Source organism: Tachypleus tridentatus, chromosome 13, assembly GCF_004210375.1.
Source record: "Tachypleus tridentatus isolate NWPU-2018 chromosome 13, ASM421037v1, whole genome shotgun sequence".
Taxonomy (NCBI): domain Eukaryota; kingdom Metazoa; phylum Arthropoda; class Merostomata; order Xiphosura; family Limulidae; genus Tachypleus; species Tachypleus tridentatus.
The window spans coordinates 144,173,310-144,181,913 of NC_134837.1; positions in this window are offsets into that span (position 1 = coordinate 144,173,310).

Consider the following 8,604-nt stretch of genomic DNA (forward strand, 5'->3'; position numbering starts at 1 on the left):
TATATAAATAACTCATTGTGTAGCTTTGTGCTTAACTTCAAACGAGGTCCATCACGGCCAGATGTTAAGGCACTCGGCTCTCAATCCGAGGGTTGCGGATTCAAATCCCCGTCACACCAAACTTTAGCAGTGTAAGACTAGTCGTCACCGCCAACTCTTGGGCTACTCCTTTACCAGCAAATAGTGGGATTGACCGTCACATTATAACGCCCCCACGGCTGAAAGGGCGAGCAAGTTTGGTGTGATGGAGATTGCGACCGGTAGTGTAAGATAGAATTCATTTACCCTCGTATACAACGACATGAACATGCCTCTTCTGGGCTAAATTCACTGTACTGAAGTATAAACCATGTCATGTTCGTGCAGTATAACAAAATCCAACTCGTAAGTTATTTAATAAATTTAAAACAAGCCAACTGGATGCACACGGATAAGTTCGGAACTCGATCCATGCATCGGTAATAAATACATTGCAATAATAAACAGCACGGGATTTAAGCACATTTATTAAGTCAGCTTAATGCACCTTAGAGCGAACATATATTTAGTGACAAAAATTGTTTTTTTTCAATTTCGCGCAAAGCTAACTCACAAAGCTATTGCGCTAGTCGTCTCTAATTTAGCAGTGTAAGACTAGAGGGAAGGAAGCTAGTCATCACCACCCACCGCCAACTCTTGGGCTACTCTTTTACCAACGGATAGTGGGAATGACCGTCAAATTACGACGCCCCCACGGCTGAAATGGCAAGCATGTTTGGCGCGACGGGGATGCGAACCCGAGACCCTCAGATTACGAGTCGCACGCCTTAACCCCTCTGGCCATGGGGATAAAAAAAAACATCTAGTAAAGAGTTTGTCTTTTTCTCGGAATTTCGAATTTTCGTAAAGAAATAACTCTATTGAACATAATAGCTGTCTTCACGGATTATTCATATTCTTCAAGCTGGGATGTAACTATCAGTCAAACCCAGAGTTACTTAACTACTTTTATAGAAAATGGGACATACAAAGAGTTAAATTAAATTACAAAAATTAAGTGGAAATTACATAGTAACATGCATTATACTTAATTCAAAGAGTAATAGCACGTGAGCCATGCTTGAGATTAAGTTATATGGCTCTGCATATGTTCTAAAGCAGAAACTACGACTTAGTTTGTCACATGATCTCATTATATGTTTCAAACTTGATCCTACGTTTTTCTGTTATTTTTTTTAAACGTGTCACTTGAAACTCAAACTTTTTTTTTTATAGAAGCGTTACAAGCTGAGAAAGAAAACAGTTTGAGTGCTATCTGTCTTGTCAACTGGTTACATTATTGACACGACAGTTTTGTTTATTTGTTGAGTTTCGCGCAAAGCTACTCGAGGGTTACTTATGCTAACCGTTTTTAATTTTGAAGTGAGAAACTCGAAGAAAGGCAAATATCACCCACCGCCAAATCTTAGGTTACTCTTTACTCACCCATGGCTAAAAGCGCGAATATATTCGGTTACCAGCTTTTTTTGGAAGCGGGTTGTTAGGTACAAAAGGTACTTGGAATAATGACTTTCCTTATCGGAATATATTGAGTATGTTACCCTGATCAAAAGAGGTTGGTTTATTTTATTATGAGTTATTTTAAGCACTTAAGATCAGTAAACATTTTTCTGTATACCAAAATAAATCATTAATTAATAATAAAAAAGAATAGTTTTGACGTTAAACAGCCAGAAGCTTTAGAAAGTTTAACACAGTAATATTGCAATAAATGTAGAGAATCAAATAAAAATTGTGATTATTGTATTTTAGGTTATTATGTTATTTTGTGGTAATTCAGTAAAAACGAACAAGCCTGAGTATATACATTTTCATAAATTAACAAATTTCAAAATAGTTTCGTCCATTCTTCCAGCCTCTCCTCTTCTAGGACCATTCTTTCTGTTCTGGACACGTTATAATAAATGCCAGTTTATTCCGTTATTCAGGCTAATAACGTAAGTAGGGTAGGTGGGTGGATGGAGTGTCTACTGGTTGGTCTTTCTCACTGGCTTAACATTATGACAACCATACTGGAATTTTATGGTTCTTTGACGTGGCCGTTTAGTCTAAGTGTCCCACAAGATGTTACTCAAATTGAAAACTACAATTAAAGTTTCTTGCATAATAACCCCCCCCCCTGCTAGTACAGCGGTAAGTCTACGGATTTACAACGCTAAAATCAGGGGTTCGATTCCCCTCAATGAGCTCAGCAGATAGTCTACTGTGACTTTGCTATACGTAAACACACACACATTCTTACATAATCCTTCAAAGATGTGGTAGAGGTGGAACGACATGGAAAAACAATTGTTCATAAATACGTATTTTTATCAGTTAATAAAAATGTTCGTTACTAATCTTTGTTCCTAAGCAAATTTTCTGCATCTCAGCGTATATTTTTTAATTTGTTTTCAGAACTCAACAAGTATTACTTCGTCAACTTTTCCCGCAACTGTCAGCACAATACTGGTTAATAACATGGCTTTTGGTATAAGTTCATATTTTGACAAATTGTCAATAGCTGTGCTGCCAAGATTATTATACACAGTAAAGTTTGTTTGTTTTTTTTTACTTTATTCTTTGGGGCAAATAATACATCGTACTGGAGTTGTTAACTTTATTTTCATTATCTGCTCGTTGTAAGTTCTGATGAATTTGTTATAAGTACAGAATTAAGAATATTATAATAAGATAACCACAGTCGAGTTAATGTCTTAGTGAAAGAGAATATATCAAAGCTACAGTTTGACATTGTTTGGCATTTGAAGATGTAACGGATTTACTGCTATACATTTAATTTAATATCTACTTTTGTTTCAGTTCAATGCACGCAATATATGTTATTAAATGTGTATTGCACAATTCCTTCCTGTTCTCTAAATTTGTAGAAGATTTTCGAGAGTAAGAATCAACAATATATGTTTTACGAAAACACTAGTGTGTCTTCTAATATTGTTGAACTTTCGAGAATCTTATCTAAAGATTATAAATCGACGCATCAAGAGACAGTTATAGAATATTTTTAGTTTGATAAAGCCACGGAATTGGGATAAACGTCTATTAATCGAAAAACTTTAAAATTTGACTTGGAACGTTACAGATTCCGATCATTATAAGTCGTTTAACTTAAGAGAATTAACTTTGGCCATTAGTATTTCTACGAGGGCATTAGATATATATATTCCTCTGTGAAATGTAAGCTTGTAAACCGTGTTAAGCCAAACAAGAATAGAGCTAACTAGCATTCCCGTTAAGTGAAGTGTATCTGTGTATTAAGATATAGTTAATTTGCTCGTCGTGGATCTGAACAATCGATAACATATTCAGTTACAGACCACATAGAAGGTTGAATATTGTTTGTGAGTTTGTAACATTTTTGTATATAAATAACTGTTTGTTGTAACTACTTATAATTACTATAAATTATAAATTGTAATTATTGTTATTATAAATTGTATTATTGTTTGTATATTAAAATATACTTGTGTTAAGAAAGAAAACTGTGTGTATCTTGTTAGCAAATATCATAAATTTGATACATATGGTCAATTAATTAACTTGTAAATTCAAACTCAAATATACGGCTATTTGAAATATTAATATGTATCATAACATATAACTCGGAGACTCTTCCAGTGTTAATTGTAATACGTAAAATATAAACTGATTGATTTGGTGAAGGGTGTGCAACAGCTCTTTCCTATGCATCTATCCTTTCCTATGTGTATCTTGTTAGCAAATATCATAAATTTGATACATATGGTCAATTAATTAACTTGTAAATTCAAACTCAAATATACGGCTATTTGAAATATTAATATGTATCATAACATATAACTCGGCGACTCTTCCAGTATTAATTGTAATACGTAAAATATAAACTGATTGATTTGGTGAAGGGTGTGCAACAGCTCTTTCCTATGCAAAATAATCATAAACTCAAAACATAAAAATGTCTTTAGATCAGAGATCTAGAATTTTCAAATTATTCCTGAGACTTAAAGTGCAAGTTTTAATAATATGAATCAACTTGGAGCACCAAGACCATCCCAGAAAGAGACTATCAACAACTTACTCCAACCATAGAAAGCAAAATCTCATGTCTCGTAACGTGCGAGAATCTACGAATACAAAGACCAGTGGTAAAAGTCGGCCACTTATTCCAGGAAACGTACACAACATAATATAAAATGATTTCGTTTTGAAAGCGTGGTCATCAGTGAGTGGGCTTACAAACAGAAGACCAGTCATATCTCAAGCTCAACTGTCTCATATCTCAAGCAACTCGAGAATGAAATTGGAAAATATTATCATTCGAATCCATAATAAGTCCTCTGTTGATTTCTCCTCAATTGGACTACTCAAACAGATGAATTATAAAAGTTTTGCATGGAGGAATGGTTTAATATGAATGAATATGACAGGCCTACGAAAGAGCTTTTACCAAACTATACTGAAAGGCTGTTGTCAAGAATACATGGTTGTCAGATAGAGCACGATGGGATGTGGCGATATGAAGTTTAAAGATGTGGCTAGTTTCAAAAACCAGTTGTTGTAATATAATGTAGTCAACCCTCTGTTAGATTTGAAAATGTCATCGTTTCTCATGTGGAAGTGAAAGACAGCGTCAATTATATGAATATTTTTATTTTTTGCTTTATCTTTCTTTAAATTCATTTTTTTTAATTTGAGAAAGCTGAAGAACCAGAAATAATTGAAGAATCAAGTACACCACAAACTAACTTAGCAAAATAGCTAAGCCTAAACAGGTTCTACTGAAGTTTTTCAAAAATATATACAGATCATTAAGGAAAAACAAAAACAAAAAATATATAAAAAACAATAAGTGAACGTACGAAATAAAAATTGTATCAAAATGACGAAACGTTCTTCTGTAGACGACAGTTTTTTGCTGGGAAAAATAAAAATCGTAAAACTTCTTTGCTGATATCAAATTTAGTTTCTTCAAATGGTCGTGAGGATATTATGCAGATAACCCTCAGTAACCATTTTCAATGTTTATTAGAGTAATGGACAAAGTGTGAAATATCCTTTGACAATAACAAATGTCATTTTGTTGGATAACCATTGGCGGACATTGACACTGACTATGAAGGATGAAGCGTTATCTCTTTCATCTTAATTAACGGTGTTTGTATATGCGCTTAATTGGATTCTTATATCAGGCTTAAATGATTTCTTTTTTTTACTGCGCCTTCGCGTTTTCGTTCGTACAGACACAACTTACTTATGAGCGAAACATGAAACAAGATGAGTTCTCCAATACTATTTGTTTAAAATCAGTGTGTTGTGGTGTATTCGTTGTTCTCCAGTACTGTTTGTTTAAAATCAGTGTGTTGTGGTGTATTCGTTGTTCTCCAGTACTGTTTGTTTAAAATCAGTGTTTTGTGGTGTATTCGTTGTTCTCCAGTACCGTTTGTTTAAAATCAGTGTGTTGTGGTGTATTCGTTGTTCTCCAGTACCGTTTGTTTAAAATCAGTGTGTTGTGGTGTATTCGTTGTTCTCCAGTACCGTTTGTTTAAAATCAGTGTGTTGTGGTGTATTCGTTGTTCTCCAGTACCGTTTGTTTAAAATCAGTGTGTTGTGGTGTATTCGTTGTTCTCCAGTACTGTTTGTTTAAAATCAGTGTGTTGTGGTGTATTCGTTGTTCTCCAGTACTGTTTGTTTAAAATCAGTGTGTTGTGGTGTATTCGTTGTTCTCCAGTACTGTTTGTTTAAAATCAGTGTGTTGTGGTGTATTCGTTGTTCTCCAGTACTGTTTGTTTTAAATCAGTGTGTTGTGGTGTATTCGTTGTTCTCCAGTACCGTTTGTTTATAATCAGTGTGTTGTGGTGTATTCGTTGTTCTCCAGTACTGTTTGTTTAAAATCAGTGTGTTGTGGTGTATTTGTTTAATTCCATTTTTAGTTGTTTATTTTACTGGTTTCTTACACTTGTAGCCAGATCAGTAAAATATTAATTTTCTAAATAATAAAAAATAACATTACTTAATGTATCTCTTTCGTACATTTTTGTGCATAATTAGGCTGTAAATGATATTAAAAAAAAACATAAGGTCAATCATGGCTCTTGTTTAGTGTACTAGAGTGTGAATTTGAGCATCCCATGTTCACTTCCACTCCAAGCAACCTCTCAATCGTAATTCAGTTCATGTGTGTGTGTTTGAGTTATAAGAGTGAAGGTCAAATTTAACTATTAGAATGGTTTGTGGTGGGAGTAGCTCCTTTTCCTCTACTCATTCAGTTGAAAATTCTGAACAGCTAACCCTTGAGTAGCTTTGTGCGAATATCCTGAACAGCTAACCCTTGAGTAGCTTTGTGCGAATATCCTGAACAGCTAACCCTTGAGTAGCTTTGTGCGAATATCCTGAACAGCTAACCCTTGAGTAGCTTTGTGCGAATATCCTGAACAGCTAACCCTTGAGTAGCTTTGTGCGAATATCCTGGACAGCTAACCCTTGAGTAGCTTTGTGCGAATATCCTGAACAGCTAACCCTTGAGTAGTTTTGTGCGAATATCCTGGACAGCTAACCCTTGAGTAGCTTTGTGCGAATATCCTGAACAGCTAACCCTTGAGTAGCTTTGTGCGAATATCCTGAACAGCTAACCCTTGAGTAGCTTTGTGCGAATATCCTGAACAGCTAACTCTTGAGTAGCTTTGTGCGAATATCCTGAACAGAACATCTTCGAACGCGACAGTGTATACTCGTATAATGTTTAGAGATTAACCGAAATTAGGACTGAACTGCCGGGAAAAAGTGGTCACAAACATTTACAGTTAATAAGATTTAAAGTGACTCTGGTACAAGCCTGAATCAAACTACTTCTTACAATAAAACTTGTAATGTTACACAAGTTTGTCAACTACAGATAAGTGATGAGGCTTGATACATGAGTGCTCTGCAGGTAATTACTATAACATGTTGATCAGCCTTATTTGTTACTCCACTTAAATATATTTAAAACTAAGCTGAAAGAGAGAAGGGAATATTGTTAATGACGTACATTTCATACAAAAGATGTACATTTCCACTGCTTAATGGTGAAAAATTAAAAATGCATTAAAGACGCAAAATACACCTCTTTTCAGTATTTCTGTTACTCAATGATGCGCCCTTTTCGACTGTTTCACCCACTGTCAAATGAATCTGATTTGCTTATAAAACTTGTATTTAATACAAGGTTAAGAGAAACTGTTTGTCATAATGGTAGAACTTGCGAAGCATTTTTTGTGGTGTTTTGTACATGAATGTACAAGGAACAAAAGTAAAACAGTTTAGAGACTTCTCCTGACTACTAACGTTCCTGAGTTCCGAATGAATCTGATGGCCGTGTGGAGCGCTTTAATGACTACGAGGTTAAATATTTGTATATTAAGCCTATTTCATGCCACCCTACTGGCACTCTGGTATGACTGGGGACTTACAATGCGGTACCTCTGTTTGGCGCAGGACAGTGCGCGTGTGTGTGTGTTTTCCTGTAGTAAAGCCGTATTAGGCTATCTGCTGAGTCCACCGAGGGAATTCAAACTCAGATTTTAGCGTTGTAAATTCCATAGATTTACCGCTGTACTAGCGGAGGACGCAGAACAGACAGCACGTTGTTTATCTTTGCGTTAAAAACAATAAACAGAGTTACAGATCATTATCACAATAAGACTCATAGTTTATGGTGAGAACAATATTCTTAGAATTTTAAATAGAAGTATTTGTGCGTAGGTTCGTTGACTAGAGTTAAAAATTTTATTTTTTAAAATCAACATAGAGCAGTCTTGTTTCACTATACAATATTTGTTTTTCCATTTATCGCTTTACCTGACATCGTAAATAAATTCGTTAATGAGAAAAAAAGTTAAGTTTGGTCAATTATAAGTTGTTTTTAGTTAAAAGTATTTCACAAATACAGATGAGAACAACAACCCTGTTTTAATGTCAAATTAGGCGTATATTTTGTTTTTGTGACAACGGATATCTACAGATTAATACAAAAAAAATTACTGAACATAACGTAAAGTCCTTGTTTATACGTACTTTGCCCAATAAGGCTTCCAAGCTCTGACCTTCTCGTCGGTCAGTGACCCTTGAAACATTACGAGTTCTCTTGATGTTATGAATTTCTAATCGAAAAAATGGCACTTATTTTTAGTCTAACGTATCGTCTTTAAAGTTGTGAAAATAATATATCACTTCTCTCTAATCTTCCAAGGTCATTTTTTCGGTTGCCTTTTTCTATCATTTCAGCTCCACTTATATAACTCTAATTACCCATTGCAATTTGTTTAGCTGTGTAACTGATTTTACGAAGTCCTATCGCATAAAATAATCGTGTTACTAAAAGCTATTTACATTTTAATAGGCAAAATAGGTATAAAACCACATAAAAGACTCTTTGTGCTCTGCACACAGGGGGTGTCGAAACCCGAGTTTTAGCTGAGCCACAGGGATAAGAGAATCTGGTGTGAAGCTTTACAACTAAAAACAACTATCTAGTTATTTAAAAAACAAATCTTGTGAAGTAAAGTAAAAAAGTATTTGGTAGAGCCAATACAAAATATTTACTCATGA